The sequence below is a fragment of the Mobula hypostoma genome, chromosome 7 (genome assembly GCF_963921235.1).
Source record: "Mobula hypostoma chromosome 7, sMobHyp1.1, whole genome shotgun sequence".
Classification (NCBI taxonomy): Eukaryota; Metazoa; Chordata; class Chondrichthyes; order Myliobatiformes; family Myliobatidae; genus Mobula; species Mobula hypostoma.
This window is the reverse complement of record NC_086103.1, coordinates 74,919,506-74,938,412: the sequence shown is the minus strand read 5'-3', so window position 1 is coordinate 74,938,412 and position 18,907 is coordinate 74,919,506. Positions and strand designations below refer to the sequence as shown.

The following is an 18,907-nucleotide window of genomic DNA, read 5'->3' as shown; positions in this document are numbered from 1 at the left end:
GAGCATCTTTCAGGAGAGTGAACCCAGCTCAAATGGGGTACCTGGCTGAGTTCTAAAGACCTGTGCTGATCGATTGGTTGGATTGTTTACCAATATCTTTATCCTCTCAATTCTGCAATCTGAGGTACCCACTTGATTCAAGTGGACTTCCATTATAGTGGTTCCTGAGAAGAACATGGTATCTGCCACAATGACTATCATCCAGTAGCACTTACACGCACTGTGATGAAGTACTCTGAGAGGTTGGTGATGAAACATATCAATTCCTGTCTGAGAAACAATTTGGATCTGGTCTAATTTGCCTGTCATCACAAGAGGTCCAGAGCAGGTGCCATTTCTTTGGCTCTTCACTTAGCCCTGGAACATCTGGACAGCAAAGGTGCATACATCATGATGCTCTTTATTGACTGCAGCACTCATTTCAGCATTCAACAGTATTGTTCCCTGAAAGCTAATCAATAGGCTCCAAGACCTTGGCCTCAATACCTTCTTGTGCAATTGGATACTCTTTTTCCTTGCTTGCAGACCCTAGTTAGTTCAGACTGGCAAGAATATCTTCTCCACAATCTTTATCAGCACAGGTGCACACCAAGGCTGTAAGGCTGTGTGCTTAGCCTCTGCTCTACTGGCTTTACAGTAATGACTGTGTGGCCAAGCAGAGCCCAATACCATATTTATGTTTGTTGATGACGCCACTATCGTTGGCCAAATCAAAGGCGGGAATGAATTGGCAAATAGGAGGGAGAATAGAAAATCTACTGGAGCCTCTACCTTCATAAAGTTTGTGAAGATTCGGCATGGTATCTAAAACATCGACAAACTTCTGTAGATGTATGGTGGAGAGTTTATTGACTAGTTGCATCATGGCTTGGTATGGAAATACCAATGCCCTGGAATGGAAAATCCTACAAAAAGTAGTGGATCAGGAGTAAAGCCCTTGCCACCATTGAGCATATCAACATGGAGTGCTACACAGAAAAGCAGCATCCTTCATCATAGATCCCCCCACCCACTTCCAGGCCATGCTCCCTTCACAGTACTGCCATCAAGAAGGTGGTGAGGGGCCTCAAGACCCACACCGGCAGGTTCAGGAACAATTATTACCCCTCAACCATCAGGTTCTTGACTCAACTTTACTCACCCCATCATTGAATTGTTCCGATAACTTGGGTACGCACTTTCAAGGACACTTCATCTTACGTTCTTGATATTTCTTGTTTATTATTGTTATTATTATTATTGTTTTTGCTCTTTTGTATGTATTTCCACGTTTGTTATCCTTTGCCCAATTTTCTTTTGTTTATCCTGTTGGGTACAGTACTTCAGTGATTCTGTTGTGTTTCTTGGATTTACGGCAAATGCCTGCAAGGAAACAAACCTCAGGGTTGTATATGGTGACATAAATGTAGTTTGATAATAAATTTACTTTGAACGTTTAAGAATGTTTCTGGAAATGAAAGGGTTAATGTATGAGGAGCATTTGATGGCTCCAGCCATTACTCACTGGAGTTTAGAAGAATGTGGGGGGATATCATTGAAACCTATCAAATATTGAAAGGCCTAGACAGTGGATATGGAGAGGATGTTTCCTATAGTGGGGGAGTTTGTAAGTCTATGCTTATATCTAAAGTGGAGTTTGATAGTTTCTTGATTAGTAAATGTGTCAGAGGTTATGGGGAGAAGGATGGAGAATGATATTTGAGAGGAATAATAAATCGGCCATGATGGAATGGTGGAGCAGACTCAGTGGGCTGAATGGTCCAGTTTTGCTTCTATGTCTTATGGTCCAATGGTCTTATGGTCAATTACATAATTAGGAATGGAGATTGGAGCAAAGATGGCCACTTTTCTTCCCTGAAGAACATTAGTGGACCATTTGGTTTTGTAACAACAATCCAGTAATTTCATGCCTACCATGAGTTGCTTTCTTTAAACAAGTGATATTTAATACCTCAATTTTTATTTCTCCAGCTTCCAATGTAGAATTTGAACTGTTATCACCTCTAGATCAGAGGTCCAGAACTTCAGCTCCAGTAAATTTACCACAGTGTTACAGTAAAAAATTTGTTGTTATAGAGATCTTGGGATGTCCGGAGTTCTTCATAATTATTAAGATACTTCTGAAGTCCAGCCACCATTGGAAGAAGTGTAATGGCTATTTTCAGACAGTAGGGTCTTAGTAAAGGAATTTTTGATGGGATTATCTGTTGATTCAAACTGTTAATGTTGAACACACTGAAAGGAAACCCTGCTGCTTTTCGGATACTTTTGGGAGTTCGTTAGCACTTCACTGGGCCAGATGCAGAATCTTGTATGTTTTTTTTAAAGCTGTCTTCAAACCTTTGACTCTGTGCTTTCTCAGGGCTGCACTGAAATGTCTCGTGAGCTATCACCCTATGACTTGAAAGCACACATACTGACACTGAGCTAAGATAGACGTGGAGAACTGCGTAGCGAGGAAAACCAAACTGCATGCAAAACAATGTGGAATAGCCAAAGATGAAATTGAAAACAGTTTTGACAAACTTGAAGTTCAGCAGCTTCTGCTAATGAAAAGCAGCAATCAACAGAATTAATGGAATTTTCAACTATAAGATGGAGCAGAACAAATGCCACACCAAATCATTCTTAAAGGTTTCAGACTCTGGTCAAATCACATCTTGAATATTGTCCATTTTTGGCATCAGATTACCCAGGTGATTGCAGATGCTATAGAGATACCTGATCTTAATGTTCAAGGCCTAATTCATGAGAACTTTGCTCTAGAAAGTCATTCATATGGTGTACTTTTTTAATCCTGCTGTACAATAACATGGAAGTATCACATTGAAACAGTATATGGTTCGAAATAGGATGGTTGTTGATTGTGCTCGTCATGTGCCTGTGTATGAACTCTATAGTGTATGCAGTAGTGAAGACAGCTGCCACATTATGCTGGTTTGTTGCTGCTAATATACTCTAAAGAAAAGGTCTCGGCCTCAAATGTCTTAAAAAGAAGGAATGCAGCCAGCAGTTCTGTAGATAGGGGTATCCTGAAATATTGCTGTGGAATCCATCAAACAAAAAAAAACAAACTTGAATTTTCTTCAATGGACCATATTTCTTTGCATATTCCATGTAAAGCTTTGTATCTTAGGCTGCACAAGTATTTCCTAAAGGTCTAAGTGTCTGATCATCCCCTAGGAATGCATCATGCCCATTTCCTTGTCTATTTTCCCACTCCTCGTTAGGATATCACATTCAGCTCCGTTACTAAAGTGGAAATTCTTGCTGAGAGCTCCTACCATGGTTGGAAATTACTTGGATAGAATCACATTTTCTTTGAAAGTCTTGAAATTGCTCATAAATTCTCTGTGTAATTGCATTGATTGTCATCATTGAGATATTCCTGCACTTTACTCACTGTACGCACAAGGAAACCCTTCCCTCTCCATCCTGGAAGGAACTTGAACCGCTGTTACATCACATGTCTGTGTCTGCTTTGTATGTGCAGAAATTCAGTTAGAGGAAAAGGTGCTACAATCATTATTAATTTGTGATTCATTCTCTCTATAACTGTCGTTGGGGATTGGGAGGAGGGATTTGCAAGAGGAACAGCATCAGGGTTGGAAGGTTGATCAAAGTCAAGAAGTACTCATCACATTTCCATGAAAAGAAATTACCATTTCACTCTGGAGGGGAGGAGGGAGGGAGTTCAATTTCTCAGTTGCATGACAATGAAGTTGTTCATTTGCATTTCTGGGCACTAAAATTTGGATTACAGGTGTCCCCCACTTTTCGAACGTTCGCTTTACAAAACCTCACTGTTACGAAAGACCTACATTAGTACCCTGTTTTCGCTTTCAGAAGGTGTTTTCACTGTTACGAAGAAAGGCAGCGTGCGCCCCGAGCAGCCACTCTGCCCCGGATTCAGAACGGCATTGCTTAAGCACGTTGCATTGAGCAGCTGTTAGCAAGATAAGTTCTAAGGTGTCGGAAAAGCCTGAAAGAGTAAGGGTGTTACACTTAGCATAAAACTAGACATAATTAAGCGTTTCGATCGTGGTGAACGAAGCAAGGACAAAGTGAGTTTGGCTTGTGGAAGTTGACAAAGATGATGTTGAAGAGGTTTTGGCATCCCATGACCAAGAACTGATAGATGAAGAGCTGATGCAATTGGAAGAGGAAAGGATAACAATCGTAAACACAAAATAATCTGCAGATGCTGGGGTCAAAGCAACACTCACAACACGCTGGAGGAACTCAGCAGGTCGGGCAGCATCTGTGGAAAAGATCACACAGCACGCTGGAGGAACTCAGCAGGTCGGGCAGCATACATCTCAGCTTCACCACTCCTCTCTCCTGTTCCAACCTCACTCCCTCTGAATGCACTGCCCTCCACTCTCTGCACTAAAGAAAAGGTCTGGGCCTCAAGTGTCTTAAACAGAAGGAATGCAGCAATCGGCAATCGCCTCTGATCTGCGCCGACATTTACGTGCTGGGCAGCACCTAATTAATTAGCATGTTTATTTTGGCTTTTTTCTTAAAGATGTGCCGGGTGCCTCCCGGCTACCGCTGCGTTCTTCACGACAATGTATTGGGTCGGCGGCCTGGAGGTTGGGGCCACTGCACCACCCAGCCTGTGACAACTCAGTCTAACTCAGTCTATCAGTGTGCTCGGCGCTGTTTTCCCAATTCCGGTAAGTGATACTACACTGTACATACATTATTTCTACTTTATATCGGCTGTGTATTTTTACGTGTTATTTGGTAGATTTGGCAGCTTCATAGTTTAAAGGTTACTGGAGAGCGCGTTTATGCCAACAGCGTTTGCGTGAGATTTTCTGCCGACGGCGCTTGCATGAGATTTTCGCTACGGAGATCTGTGCAGGCAATCGTTGTAGAGAAGTATTTCTACTTTATATAGGCTGTGTATTTTTACACGGTATTTGGTAGATTTGGCAGCTTCATAGTTTAAAGGTTACTGGAGAGCGTGTTTATGCCAACAACACTTGCGTGAGATTTTCACTACAGAGATCTGTGCAGGCAATCATTGTAGAGAAGTACTTCTACTTTATATAAGCTGTGTATTTATCATATCATTCCTGCTTTTACTATATGTTACTGTTATTTTAGGTTTTATGTGTTATTTGGCAAGATTTGGTAGGTTATTTTTGGGTCTGCGAACGCTCACAAAATTTTTCCATATAAATAAATGGTAATTGCTTCTTCACTTTACGACATTTCAACTTACGAACCATTTCGTAGGAACGCTCTACCTTCGGATGGCGGGGGAAACCTGTATTTCAATTCAATGCTTACCTGGCTTGAGCTCGGAAAACAAAAGTGCTTGTTACAACTCAGTGTAAGGATTAGATGTGAAAATTCTCTAATGTGAGCAGGTGCTTTCCTGAAGTTGGAAGGTCAGGGTTTCTATGCTGGTAATGGACAGGACACAATGCTACAGTTGAGTGTTTCCAAGGATTTCTACTTAGATTTTTAAAGACTTCTACTAAATATATCCCTTCTTTTACATGGGAAAACTTACTCTGTTGGTTATTGAGCCCTGATGCTGTCATGTGGGCTGAAAAGTGAAACACTGTTTTCCATGACTAGCATCCTTTGTCTTGATTGCAGAAATAACAAACAAAAACAAATTCAATTCTTGCACTGACAGGCACTGCCATGGCGAAACCAATGGATTTTCATTCTGAGCTGTTCTTTTTATATGTGTCAACATTACTCCAGTACGGCTAAATCACCTTCCTGTTTGTAAATCTTTTAATATAACTTTATCCTTGCGTGTTATTGATATGTGCATTATTAATGCACATTTTATTAAGACTCACTACAAACACTGAAAGGGATTTTGTCATTTAGTGCTAAGTACCTGTTCAACAAATTATTCTATGTTCTGTCAGCTGGACAGATTTGCTTGGACTATTAATGTAAAACTTTGATGATCTGATGGTCAATGTATCTGTAAGTCTATGCTGTAGGACCAGAGTTTCAGAGGTTTTCTAGTGGCTTGCTGTGCAGTGTGATATGATTGTATTGATGGCTCACTTTCCGGTCTTGATTCCCAATCTGACATGGAATTTTAGCCAATCTTTCCCTATAAGTATCCCAATTAATTCCCATTAATTTAGTATTCCAGTTTACTAACTACTATCTTGTGGCCATCTGTGTGGATATCTGGTTAAATGGCTTAGGCTTGGCTATATTAACCTCAGAACCTGTCTTTTTTTTTTAAAAACTTTGTATATGAATGTAGAGTTGAGTTTACAGTAAGGTCAGCCATGATCTTATTAAATTTGAGAGCAGGCTTGAGAGACCAGCTGCCTATTTGTCTCATTCATTTGTATGTACATCAAGAGTTGACCACAAGTTAGGGTAGCTTAATAGAAATTCAGTAGATTCTGTGAAACTGGCCATTAGAAATTGATAATGTGCCACTAACATGCCCACCCTACAATGGTTCAGCATGTGGAGTAATCTTTACTTCACCTTTCATATCCGACACAATGCTATTATATGTATCCTGGGTATACTTGGATGCCTACCACAATTTGGTAACCAAGGAAGTAAAGTTCTTACAGTGATTAATGACACCTGTGCAGACTGTTTTCATCTTGCTATTTTACTACCGCACACTCCATTATGAAGTATGTATGCATTCATTGGAATTAGGATCACTTCCCCAAGGGAGATATCCATTCCTCATTTATATTCGCTAATCAGAAATGAAATTAGAAACATCTGTTATTCGATGAGCCACAAGTAAATGACCTGTGTTGGCTGGGATATGTAAAACTAGTTGTTTTGTGGCTGGAATGACTGATGCAGGTATAAATTTTAGAATTCATTCAGGCTGTTCTAACACTTAAATTGTTTAAAATGTTCAAAGAATTGGGAAAAAAGAACTTTGTGGTTCAATTCTTCCCCCTCTTCTCTGTAAGCTATGTTGCGATTAATATATGAATCATGGTTCGCTGGTAATGCACTTGACTGAGTTAAAGTCCTGTTCTAAATGAGTGGAAAATATAGGCCTGGCATTGCTGTGGACAACAAAGGGATTACTACATTGCTGGTGGCCCAGCCTGTCAGATGAGCTGTTTTACTGAGGTCATGTCTGAATCTAAGGTAGAGGTGAAAGGTCAAAAATGAATAGGAGAATATCCTGGTGTCCTTCCTGATGCCACAAATGTGAAGCATGTGTACCAGGTTGCCTTTCATTTTCTGAAGAACTAAATGGCGATTTCACATCCCATCCCATGTGAAGAATTACAACACTTCCAATAGCTGGAAATAAATTGCAAGGAGAATTTACTCTAATTTTGTAAGTGAGCATCAGATCCTTTTTGCAGTAGTTTTTGTATAGTTTGTCAAGGAATTTGTGTTATTGATTCTTAGCAAGAATCCTTGAGCTGTAATGGATTTAGAATCCTTATTTTGATTTTTATTTCTCTTGCCCCTGACTGTCCACACTGAATGACTGAATACTGCCGGCACAATTCCCTAGCTCTGTATTTTAATTTATTTATTTTATTGACATAGGAGCAGGCCCTTCTGGCCCTTCAAGCTGCACGCCCACCAATCAGCCGATTTAACCCTAGCCTAGTCACGGGACAATTTACAATAACTAATTAACCTACTAACCAGTATGTCTTTGGACTGTGGGAGGAAACTGAAGCACCTAGAACAAACCCACAGGGTCACAGGGAAAACGTATAAATTCCTTACAGGCTGTGCCAGGAATTGAACCCAGGTCGCCTGCACTGTAAAGTGTTACCCCAACCACCACTCTCCCATGCCACCCATACACATCCTGACGAGATTATGTCCCCTTCTGGAGCCTTTATTACTATTTGGCAATGATCTCATTTGAAGCATATTTTCCTACAGTGTTCCATAATTTCTTACAATTTGGAATTATGCCATTTTGGCCAATTGAGATTTTGCTAACACACAAGGCAATCCCATTCCTCCACTATTTTCTTTTTCCCCCTCTGTTGCATAGTCTCCTTGGATTCCTCAGATTCTACCACTCACGTACGTGCTAGTGGCAAGTTAGCTAGTGTGTAGCCAGTAGTTAGTTAGTAACTAATGTGCAGCCACAGTAAGTTAGCTAGTCAGTAGCCAGTTAACCAACTAGTTAGATGAGATTAGATTAGATTATAAAGACACGCAATCCTCTTTTATTGTCATTTAGTAATGCATGCATTAAGAAATTATACAATGTTTCTCCAGAATGATATCACAGAAACACAAGACAGATCAAGACTGAAAAACTGACAAAAACCACATAATTAAAACATATAGTTACAACAGTGCAAAGCAATACCGTAATTTGATAAAGAACAGACCATGGGCACAGTTTAAAAAAAAAGTCTCAAAGTCTTTCAAAAGAGTCATCATCTCACGCAGACGGTAGAAGGAAAAAGACTCTCCCTGCTGTGAACCTCCAGCGCCGCAAACTTGCCGATGCAGCACCCTGGAAGCACCTGACCACAGCCGACTCTTGAGTCCGTCCGAAAACTTCGAGCCTCCAACCAGCCCTCCGACACCAAGCACCATCTCTGCCGAGCGCTTTGACCCCGGCCCCAGCCACCAAGCAACAGGCAAAGCCGAGGATTTGGGGCCTTCCCCTCCGGAGATTCTCGATCGCACAGTAGCAGCAGCAGCGAAGCGGACATTATGCAGCTTTGGGATTGGAAGGACATTGGATCAACCAGATAAGATGAGCATGATCACAGAGAGGACAGACAAATTCCACACAGGCAGCATTCAAGGTCAGGACAGAACCCAGCACCAGAGCTGTGAGCCAGCAGGTCCGCTATCTCTGTCACTCTGCATTGTTTGTGACCAGCTAAACCCAAAATTCTTGCCTAGTTGTTCCTGCAGTAGGGAAGAAACTTAGAATCTGGGGGGGATATTTTGTCTTATTGGAATTTGCAGGAAGTCTTCAATCCGTCTGAGCTCTCAGACTGAACGGTGACCTTTGAAGTGGGAAGACCGGTCGGAAGCATTCCATTCCGAGTCTGGATACAGTCTTCCACAGCTGTGAGCAGGAATCTCAAAGGCTACATTCCTGCTCTGTATTGAGTCTGTGTCCTTGGAGCTGAAAAATTTTGTAGGGGAATGATCGTTTGGTGATGTACATGGGAATAAAAAAAATATGGTAAGGATAGGAATTAAGTTCTACTGAGGGACTTTGAGGAACTAGGGACCAAATCACAGGACATAATCTCAAGAATTATAACGTCAGGATTGTTATGTGAGCCATGTGCAAATTGGCATACTTGAAAACAGATGAATGCATAGCTCAGTGATGTGTGAATGAAATGTTTCATTTCAAGAAGGGAAAGGATTTTTTTTTCTGATAGTTCATGTTATTAAACTGGGCTGCAGCCAGTGAATTAGGTATCTAGAGCATTACACAGACCTTTAAATAGTAGATGTGGGACAGGGTTTAGGTTAGGTAGAGGTTACAGATTTAAAGTAAAGTCAGGCTGTAAAACAAAATGGCAAACTGGGTGGTGATTTAGTGACAGAGGAAAGTCCATAGAGTTCAACAATAGTAGTCATGGAACATAGAACAGCACAGGCTCTTCAGCCCACAGTGTTGTGCTGACCCTGTCACCTACTTCAAGATCAATCTAACCCTTTCCTCCCATGTAGCCCCTATTTTTCTTTCATCCATGTGCTTTCTAAGAATCTCTTAAATGTCCCTAATGCACCTGCCTCTACTACAACCTCTGGCAGCATATTCCACGTACCTACTACCTCTGCGTTTTTAAAAAAAAAACTACCTCTGACATCCCCCCCCACCGACCCTGTATACTTTCCTCCAAATCACCTTAAAATTATGTCCCCATCCATTAGCCATTTCTATCCTGGGAAAAAGTCTTTATCTACTCTATATATGCTTCTTATCATCTTCTACACCTGTATCCAACCACCTTTCATCCTCCTTCTCTCCAAAGAGAAAAGCCCTAGCTCACTCAGCCTAATAATTGTTGTTCAAGATGATGCAGGTCGATGTTTTTCCGGCAGCTCACTGAAGTTCCTTTTTCTGAAATACTATTGCTGCAATCTGCAGCCTGTAACTTCCCTTTAAGAAAAGCACTTTTGAACCGTCTAATTGAACTAGTTGCACAGTTTGCCACCTTTTGCACAACAGTTGTTTGTCCATCTTTGTTTGTGTGTACTTTCTCATTGATTCTATTGTGTTTCTTTGTGTCTACTGTGAATGCCTGCAAGAAAATGAGTCTCAGGGTTGCATAAAGTGACATGGACAGTACATCTCTTGATAATAAATTTACTTTAAACTTTGAGCTTTGTCCTCATAAGTCATGCTCTACAATGCAGGCAGATTCCTGGTACATCTCCAGTCGTAGTAATACATCAGTAGAAAATAATGTAGCATATTGTCTGCTATTGCATTCACTGTTTGCCTGTACAGTGTGGCTTCCTCCGCGCTGAAGAAACCAAACCCAGGTTGGGAGATTGCTTTGTGACTCGTGTTGCGCGTGGTCCTGAAGTTCCTGTTGCATGCTACTTCAGATCTCAACCCAATTCCAAACTCTCACAGCAGCAGAATCACAAAGATGAGAAAATCTGCACAAAGCAAAATATACAAAATGCTGGGGATCTCAGCAGGCTAGGCAGCAACTATAGGAACGTTCCGACACGATTTCTGGTTTTCATTTGGATTCCAACATCTGCAGGTTTATTCATTTCCATTGTTTCTGCCAGACCTACTGAGTTCCTCCAGCATTTCATGTGTTTTGTCTTCCGGCAGTCTACTCCAATGCTATAGTGTGGTCTAACATAAACTCAAAGAACAACAGTTCATCTAAACTCTAAGCACATTGCTACTCACTCAAATAACAGAGATTTCACACCACTTCTTGTAAGGAGTTTGTACTTTCTCCCCATGACCATGTAGGTTTACTCCAGGTCCTCTGGTTTCCTCACCTGGTCCAAAGACATCAGTTGGTAGGTTAATTGGTCATTGTAAATTGTACCGTGATTAGGCTTGGGTTAAATGGGGGGGTGGGGGGAATTGTTGTACGGTGCAGCTCGAAGGTCCAGAAAGACCTGTTCCAAGCTGTATCTCGATAAATTAATGTATTAAATTAGCAACTTCAAGTAACCTCTCCTATTGTTTCCCATTATCTTGCCTTTATGTCCTTTTTTTTTCTGTTTCTTTAACATATCTTGCTAACATAAACTAGAAAAACAACAGTTTTATCTAAACCCTAAGCACATTGCCACTCACTCAAATGACATAAAACTCACACTGTTTCTTGCAAGGATCATATCAGTACATGCTCCTGATTGTTCATAAAGTCCACCACTCCCCTCCCTGCACCCCCCCACCCCGCCCCAGCTCTGTTTGAACACTGTAAACTCTCCACTCCTTACCAGCCAGTTCTGATGAAGGGTTGCTGAGAACATTGACTGGTTTCTCTTTCCATAGCTATTGCTTGACTAAGTTCCTGCAGGATTTCTGGTTTTGATTTGGATTCCAGAATCTGCAGTTTTAATTGCTTTTCACAAAACAGAGAAAAAAAATCTGAAAGGTTAAAATTTAAGTGAATTACACCTGATCGCACAAAGGAAATGTAAAACAGATGGCACAATTTGAGACCAAAAGGGTTTGAGCTGCTAATCACGACGGTAACATGGTTGCAGGATTGGAAATGAAATACTCTAGTAGATCTTGCTTTCAGAAAAGCAAAACAATGAGGAAGGGTGAGTTGGGGGATGGAGTTATGTAACTTGTAAAGGATAGTGGAGATTAATCTTGGCATAGCAGAACAGGAAGCAGACTCATCAGGGGTAGAGAGGAAATGAGATTCTCAAAGAGCAATGCTTGTAGACAGAATCATGAAGGAAGATTGGTGATGGCAGCTTGATGGGTTTTCTCCTCGTTCCTCACTTTGGGGAATAGTTTCCTTTAGCAGAACCAGGAAAGCTACCAGGAAACTGGTTATCTTTTATCTTGTGTAATGTGATGGTATTAATTAATAATCTCGAGTGAAATATCTCTTTGGGAAAAGTGGCCACAATACAATAGTCTTGTATAGAGTTCAAGAGAGCCAGCTCTGTTAGAAATTTGTCTTTGAGTTTCTGTAGGTGAGTGGCCAGTCTAGACTGGGATCATATATTAAAAAGATTTGCTGGAAGATAAACAATGAGAAACAATAAATGAAATATTTAGACTTTCTTACAAACATACATTCCATTGAGAAATCAAAACTATCTCTCCATGCCTAACCAAGAAGGTCAGGATTATGTTAGATTGAAGGCCAGACATTACCAAAAAGTTTAATATGTCTACCAGCTCAAATTCTCAATAAATGAACAAAATATTGATAAAGATGGCAAAGGGTGATTGAGCAATTTAATAAATATTTTCAAAAAAAGTAAAAGAGCAGGAAGAAAATAGCAAAACGAAACACTTAAGGAAAATACATGATGTAGAAGGGGAATTGATTACACCGATACAAAATTGGCTAAGTGACGGGTAACAGAGGGGTCGTGAGTGAATGGTTAGTTTTCAAGCCGGAGAAAAGTGAATTGTGCTGTTCCCCGGAGATCAAAGTTAGGCTTATTACTTTTTCAAAAATCTCGATTAATCACGACTTGCAGGTACGTGCCATAATTTCTAAATTTGCAGCTAACACAAAAGTTGACAGTATTGTGAAAAATAAACAAAAACTATAGTTGTTGGAAATCTAATCTAATGCAGAAATACTGGAGACGCAGCAGGTCAGGTCAGGTCACATCTATTAGCAGTAATGGGTGTTGCAAGGTGGGTAGTGATAAGATGCAGCAGGATGCACTCGGGCGTAATTTGTAGTTTCATGCTGGTTTGTGCTCAGTCTACCATTTAATCCTCATCAATTTGTACTGCCATAGATGTGATATTTGTTGCATTTTGATACGTTCTTTTGACTTTGAAATGATAAATTCTGAGGAAAATTTTAATATGGACAATTGATAAGATGATATTTTCTAGGTTATATTTTTCGAACTCTCACCAAGGCAGAATCGGATAGACACAAGACTCTGCAGATGTCAGGAATCTTGAGCAGCACACACAGAATGTTGGAGGATCTCGGCACATCAGGCAGCATTTACGGAGGAGAATAAGCAGTTGATGTCTTGGGCCGAGATCATTCTTTAGGATTGGAAAGGAAAGGGTTTGAAACCAGAATAAGAAGGTGGCGGAAGGAAGGGGAAGGATTAACTTCATTACCCCCTCACCTACCCACCCACCATCCTGCTCACCCGGTATCACATCACCTGCCTGCTTGTACTCCTTCCCCTCCCATCCCCAATCTTCTTTTGAAGCATTTGACAGCTCCCCCATGTTTTGACTGAATTATACAACATTGGGACAGGCCCATCAACCAACTAAGCCTATGCTGACCCAGTACCTATTTACACTAACGTTGTAGTCCCACTTTCTTCTTCCCATGTTCCCATTAACTCCCTACAGACTCTATCCAGCAGCACTCCAGAGAAAATATTGAAGTGGTTAATAAACCAACCAAACCTTGCATCTTTGAGATGTGGGAGAAACCTATATGGTCACAGGGAGAACATGAGATCTCCAGATAAAGAGCACTAAAGGTTAGACCGTACGGTATAAGAGCAGAGTTGAGTCATTTGGCCCATTATCTGTTCTGCCATTTCATTCATGGCTGATCTGTTTCTCCTCTCAGGTACAATCTCTTGCCTTCTCCCCGTATCCCATCATGTCCTGACTAATCAAGAATCTATCAACCTCTGCCATAAATATACTGATGACTTGGCCTCCAATGCCGCCTGTGGCAATGAATTCCACAAATTCGCCACTCTCTGGCTGAAGATGTTCCTCCTCATCTATATTCTAAATGGACATCCCTCTGTTCTGAGGCTGTGTCCTCTGGTCTTAGATTTCCCTACCATAGGAAACATCCTCTCCACATCCTCTCTGTCAGGGCCTCCAACATTCAATAGATTTCAATGAGGTCATTCCTCATTCTTCTGAATTCCAGTGAGTCCAGGTCCAGAGCCATCAAATGCTCCTCATATGATACGCGTTTCAATCCCAGAATCACTTTCTTAAAACTCCTTTGAACCCTCTCCAATGTCAGCACAGCCTTTCTTAGATAAAGGACACAAAACTGCTCACAATACTCCAAGAGAGCCCTCAGCAGTGATTTATAAAGCCTCAACATTGGGACTGAACCCAAGGTCATGGAGTCTGAGGCCGCTTTTCTATTCACTGTGCCACTGTGCTATAAAAATAAGAGCAAACAGATTGAATTGTTTTATTTGATGAATTGAAATTAAAATTGGCTAATAAAGGGAGGGAAATGGTTAGTTCTTGCAGTAGCCTTTTGGCTTAAACTTGCAGTAAGAAAACTGATTGATGGGAGGGATATGCAGCAACTTTGCTTCAACTGTCACTGAATTAACAACCCACCTTAACTGCGGCAGCGTGGAGAGGAACGGGAATGCATGGCGAGCATTTGTAGATAGTTGTCCCCATTTGAGTTGTTTTTAGGAGGTTACCTAAACCCAATTAGACACTGACTGAATCGCAGCAGAGCATCACCTGTGGAATGCTACATTGAGTTTTCCTAAGGTGCATGTTGAAGCACTCGGGCTTGGATGGGTAAAATACCGGTGTAGGTACCGACAATGCTAATGTACATTTGTCCCTTTATTAAACATCAAGTTTAATAACTTGAACTATCAGAAAAATCCTTTCTCTTCTTGAAATAAATTCTCCAGCAATGCTATTGCATACCTGCCCCTGCAACAGTAGGAGAAAAAGGTCATAGTCATTAAAGATTTCTGGGAAGGGCGAAAAAATTATTGAAATATCTATTTAATCCCATGCCAGTGATTTAGCCAGGAGTGAAGGATATTCTAATCTCTGCACGAGAAAACAAAATTACAGTTTCCAGAGACATTTTGCCATATAGTAATAATGAATATTAGCATTGTGTTGCATCATTAAGATTGTAGGACATTTGGATCTAGGTCACCTGGAAGGTGCTGTTGATGCAGAGCTGCAGGGTGAATGAAAGAAAATAGATTTCAAAGACAGCAGGTGGTTAATTTAAAACTATACTCGTATTCAAACCTCAAAGGAATATCCTTTTCTTGCTGGATATATAATTCTGTCTAAGTTAGAGCTCATTGTGAAAAATCTAAATTAACTTTACTACGTACAGATCGAGCGTAAAGCAGAACAGTATAGCACAGTGCAGGCTCTTTGGTCCATGATATTCTGCCAACATTTTAACCTACTCTAAGATCAATCTAACCCTTTCCTCCTACATAGCCCTTAAACCTCCATTTTTCTTTCTTTCTGAGTTTAGTTTTCATGGAAGTGAGAGTATTTTAATATTTCGTGCATGATGTAACCTGATAATTTGCAAATGACCTTTGCCAACAGCTGGCCAAGTGTCTACACTGCCTCAGAAATGGTTATATTTCTTCAAAGATGTGCTTAACCAGGTGCCTTACCCTTGGTGAAGGAAACATTTCTTGTTAAAGCAATGGGCTGCAGCTGATCCAGCAAGCATTAGGTGAATCGAGGCGATGAGAGATTGACTGGCAGATGGCATCAAGTGGGGGAGGGAAGAGTGGAGGTAGCATTAGAAGCTGGGAGGACATCTCCCAGGACATCCCAGGACAAGTGTATCCAGGACATCTTCAGTGAGTGATGCCTCAAAAAGGTGACATCCATCATTCAGTACTCCCATCACCCAGGTCATGTGGTGTTCTCACCCATCAGGAAGGAGGTACAGAAGACTGTGAAGACGCACTCAACAATTCAAGAACAGCTTCTACCCCTCTGCCACTTGATTTCTGAATGGAAATTGAACCCATGGACATTACCTCACTACCTATTTATTTTGATTTTTGCACTAATTATTTAATTTAACATACATACACTTAAATTCATTTTTTCTCTTACGATGTATTGCATTGTACTACTGCTGCAAAGACAACAAATTTCACAACATATTCTGGTGATATTCAACCTGATTCTGAGGTGAAAGGTGGAGGCAACAATGTGATGCATGGACAGATGAGATGTTCCTTGCTGGATACAGTGAAGGTTGTGACATTAGGTGGTGATGTTAGTGCATTGTCCCACCATCATTAAATCTTCTATAGGAAGAGGGCAATTGCTTTGTGGTTACACTTGGCTCTGCAATTCACACGTGCACTGTTGGCATTTCTTTTAAAATGGTGTCTAAAATACCGGGAAGTTTTGTTATGAGAGGACATTGTGCTAACGGGGTTGGTGAGGGGGAGGGGGTGTTGGTGGTGGGGGGACAAAATGAGGAAGGATTTTTTTCAGGAAAAAAAGACACAGCAGTAAGTTGTGTTATGCGAGTACCCTTTTCAGAACAGGCGCTAATTAGAGTTTTGCTTCATGCTGACTACAGAGAGTTTGTGTGCAGAGCATTAATCCTGCCGCAGCGTACTTCTCTGCCGGTCACCGAGGATCTGTACAGAAATTATTCTGAAGAGCACCAGGGTTCAGGAAAGTTTAATTAACCTTGTTGAGGAAAATCTACTTCCTGGCAGCGGGAGATAAATTAGTTTTCCCATATACCCTTAATCCTAATTTGGTATTTCTATTTATGTTAAATGTCAACATACCAAACCGGAGCATAAGGCTTGTGGTTGAGGTTTGGATGGAGAAATGGGAACTCTTCTCATGCCGGGTATTGTCATGGAGCAGGCTTGGAACATGACACGGTTTCTTTCTCATTCTGCCAAGCCTCAGGCTCGATCCTCCACAGCAATCCAAGGTCATTCTCATTTTCAAATCCAGTTTTAATGTAAAACAACAAGCTGTAGGTAGATTTTGGCAGCAGGCAGTGAGCCTCAGAATCTCTGAGCAAGCATTGACCAGCAACACCAGGGTGTGTTGGGCGGGAGGGGAGGAAGGAGGCTGACAACTCTTGGTGAGATGGTCTTTTCCATCTCACCACCTTGCAGATTGTTACCAATACTGAAAACCTAACTCAAAACGAGTTGGACTCCGCACAGACACATCCCGTTCTCCCCTTTCCACCAAACACAATATGCTTTGTGCCGGCAAAATGTGGGTGTGATTGATGGTGCCCCCTGCTCACAGCGGCTGTCACATGTCCTCAGGGAGACTTGGATAAGAGGCTCTGCTGCCAGCTACTCCCTTCTGCAGTTGGAGCATTTACAACCTGAAGGTTAGATTAAACTTTGCTCTGGATAGAAGACTGCCCACTGCTTTATCCAGTTACTTGTTTTAAATTGCGAGGGGAATCCAGGAGGGATGCAACTTGCCTTTTCCTTACTCCAGTTATAATGAAGGGTTTTCTACCTGAAACATTAACTATCTATATACTACTAAAACTCTCATGCTCTGTCTGTCTGTCTGTTTGTGACCTCCAATTAGTGCAAACGGTGCATTACAGCAGCACTTTTTTTTTGCTAAATCGAATTAAAATGCGCTAACTTACAGAATGCAGGCAAAGTTCAGGGTTATATATTCGTATAAAATCGCTCATTCACCAAAAATCAACAGGCTGGCTTTCACCCGAGAGCCGATCGATCATCATGGAATTCCGGACGCAACAGCCCGACGCATACGCACGGCCAGCCTCAGCAGCATCACCTACCAGAGCAAAAGGGCACACAGCTCTATTTCGAGGGGTCACATTCTGCTAATCACCATCAGCATGTGCAGGATTGGACAGATCTAACTGCCACCCATCAACAAGAGATAATTAAATCTTATTGTAATGATGTACTTTGAGACACCCATAAAACCTTTTGCTGCAGTCAAAGGACAGCGGTGACTATATCACGTCCATTTAGGAGAGTGCCAATCATATCATCAAGAATAATCATCATCCTTTGGTGTTAGTGCTTCTTATCTTCTATCCAGCATTAGGGTAAACAAAAAATTGTCAGCCTAATTACGCCGCGTGGAAAGGGAAGGGGGACATTATGGTCAAGAGATGACGCCAAACATCGTCGGGAAGTGGCAGGAGAGGGAGAGAACAAGAATCGGATGAGGCTAGGGCCGCACGACTCCGGGATCAAAGAGTCAGGACATAAAAAGATGAGAGAAGAAGAGACAGAGGAGGAGAGGCATGCACATCTCCAGGGTCAGAGACAAACAACAAACAGCAGAAGAGATGTAGAGATGGGGGATGAACGGACTGCACATCTCCAGAATGACAAAAACACACACAGATGGAGGAGAGAGGAAGAGACAAAGGAGCTGAGAAATGCACGTCTCCAGGATCACAGACAAACAACAAACAGCAGAAAGGATGAAGAGATGGGGGATGGAAATTCTGCACGTCTCCAGAATGACAACAAGAGGCATGAGGGTGGCAGATAAACCAGAAATTATGTCATCAAAAATGTCCTTCATTAAACGAGGAGGAGCTATATTTGCTTTGCTACGCATCGTTCTTCTTTAATAAACTGAGATTTTCTACTTCGGTTTGCAAAGCAAAGCGATACCAGTAGCATTCAAGAAAATTTAATGTTCATTCTAGTCACATCAGACTGCACTACCCTTCTTTCAAAGGGTGCCCCAACGGGTTACCCCGTTGTCTAGTGTTTCCTACGGATGTTGCCCAACCTGCCCGAGTGTGTTTATTTCAGATCTCCAGCACCTGACATTTCTTTGTATTTCTTCAGGATGTAAAGGGTGACATTTCCTCATAACTCTAACCATTCAGGTGCCTGCTTTGAAGGCAATGGAATGAGGATCTGGCTAGAGATTTCAAGTTCACTTGTGACATTTGGTTTTGTTTCCCCCTGCTGTGGGCAATGACATGGCACCAGTGCGATATCTTGGGATAACACCAACTATGGCCTTCCCGCTGCCCACTTGAATGCCTAC

General features: G+C 41.5%; 1 protein-coding gene across 4 annotated transcripts in view; it reads left to right on the top strand.

The window, feature by feature from the left end:
- n4bp3 (NEDD4 binding protein 3) overlaps positions 1-18,907 on the top strand; it is a 234,479-nt gene that overhangs the window by 14,775 nt on the left and 200,797 nt on the right. Inside the window, exon 2 of one of the 4 annotated variants that reach the window (XM_063053618.1) lies at positions 4,529-4,679. The exons of 2 other annotated variants lie outside the window; for them this stretch is intronic. The gene's annotated coding sequence lies outside the window, so the exon portion shown is untranslated. Of the gene's footprint in view, positions 1-3,789; positions 4,680-18,907 lie in introns of those variants that run through there. One more of the 4 variants, XM_063053617.1, reaches the window with a different exon arrangement.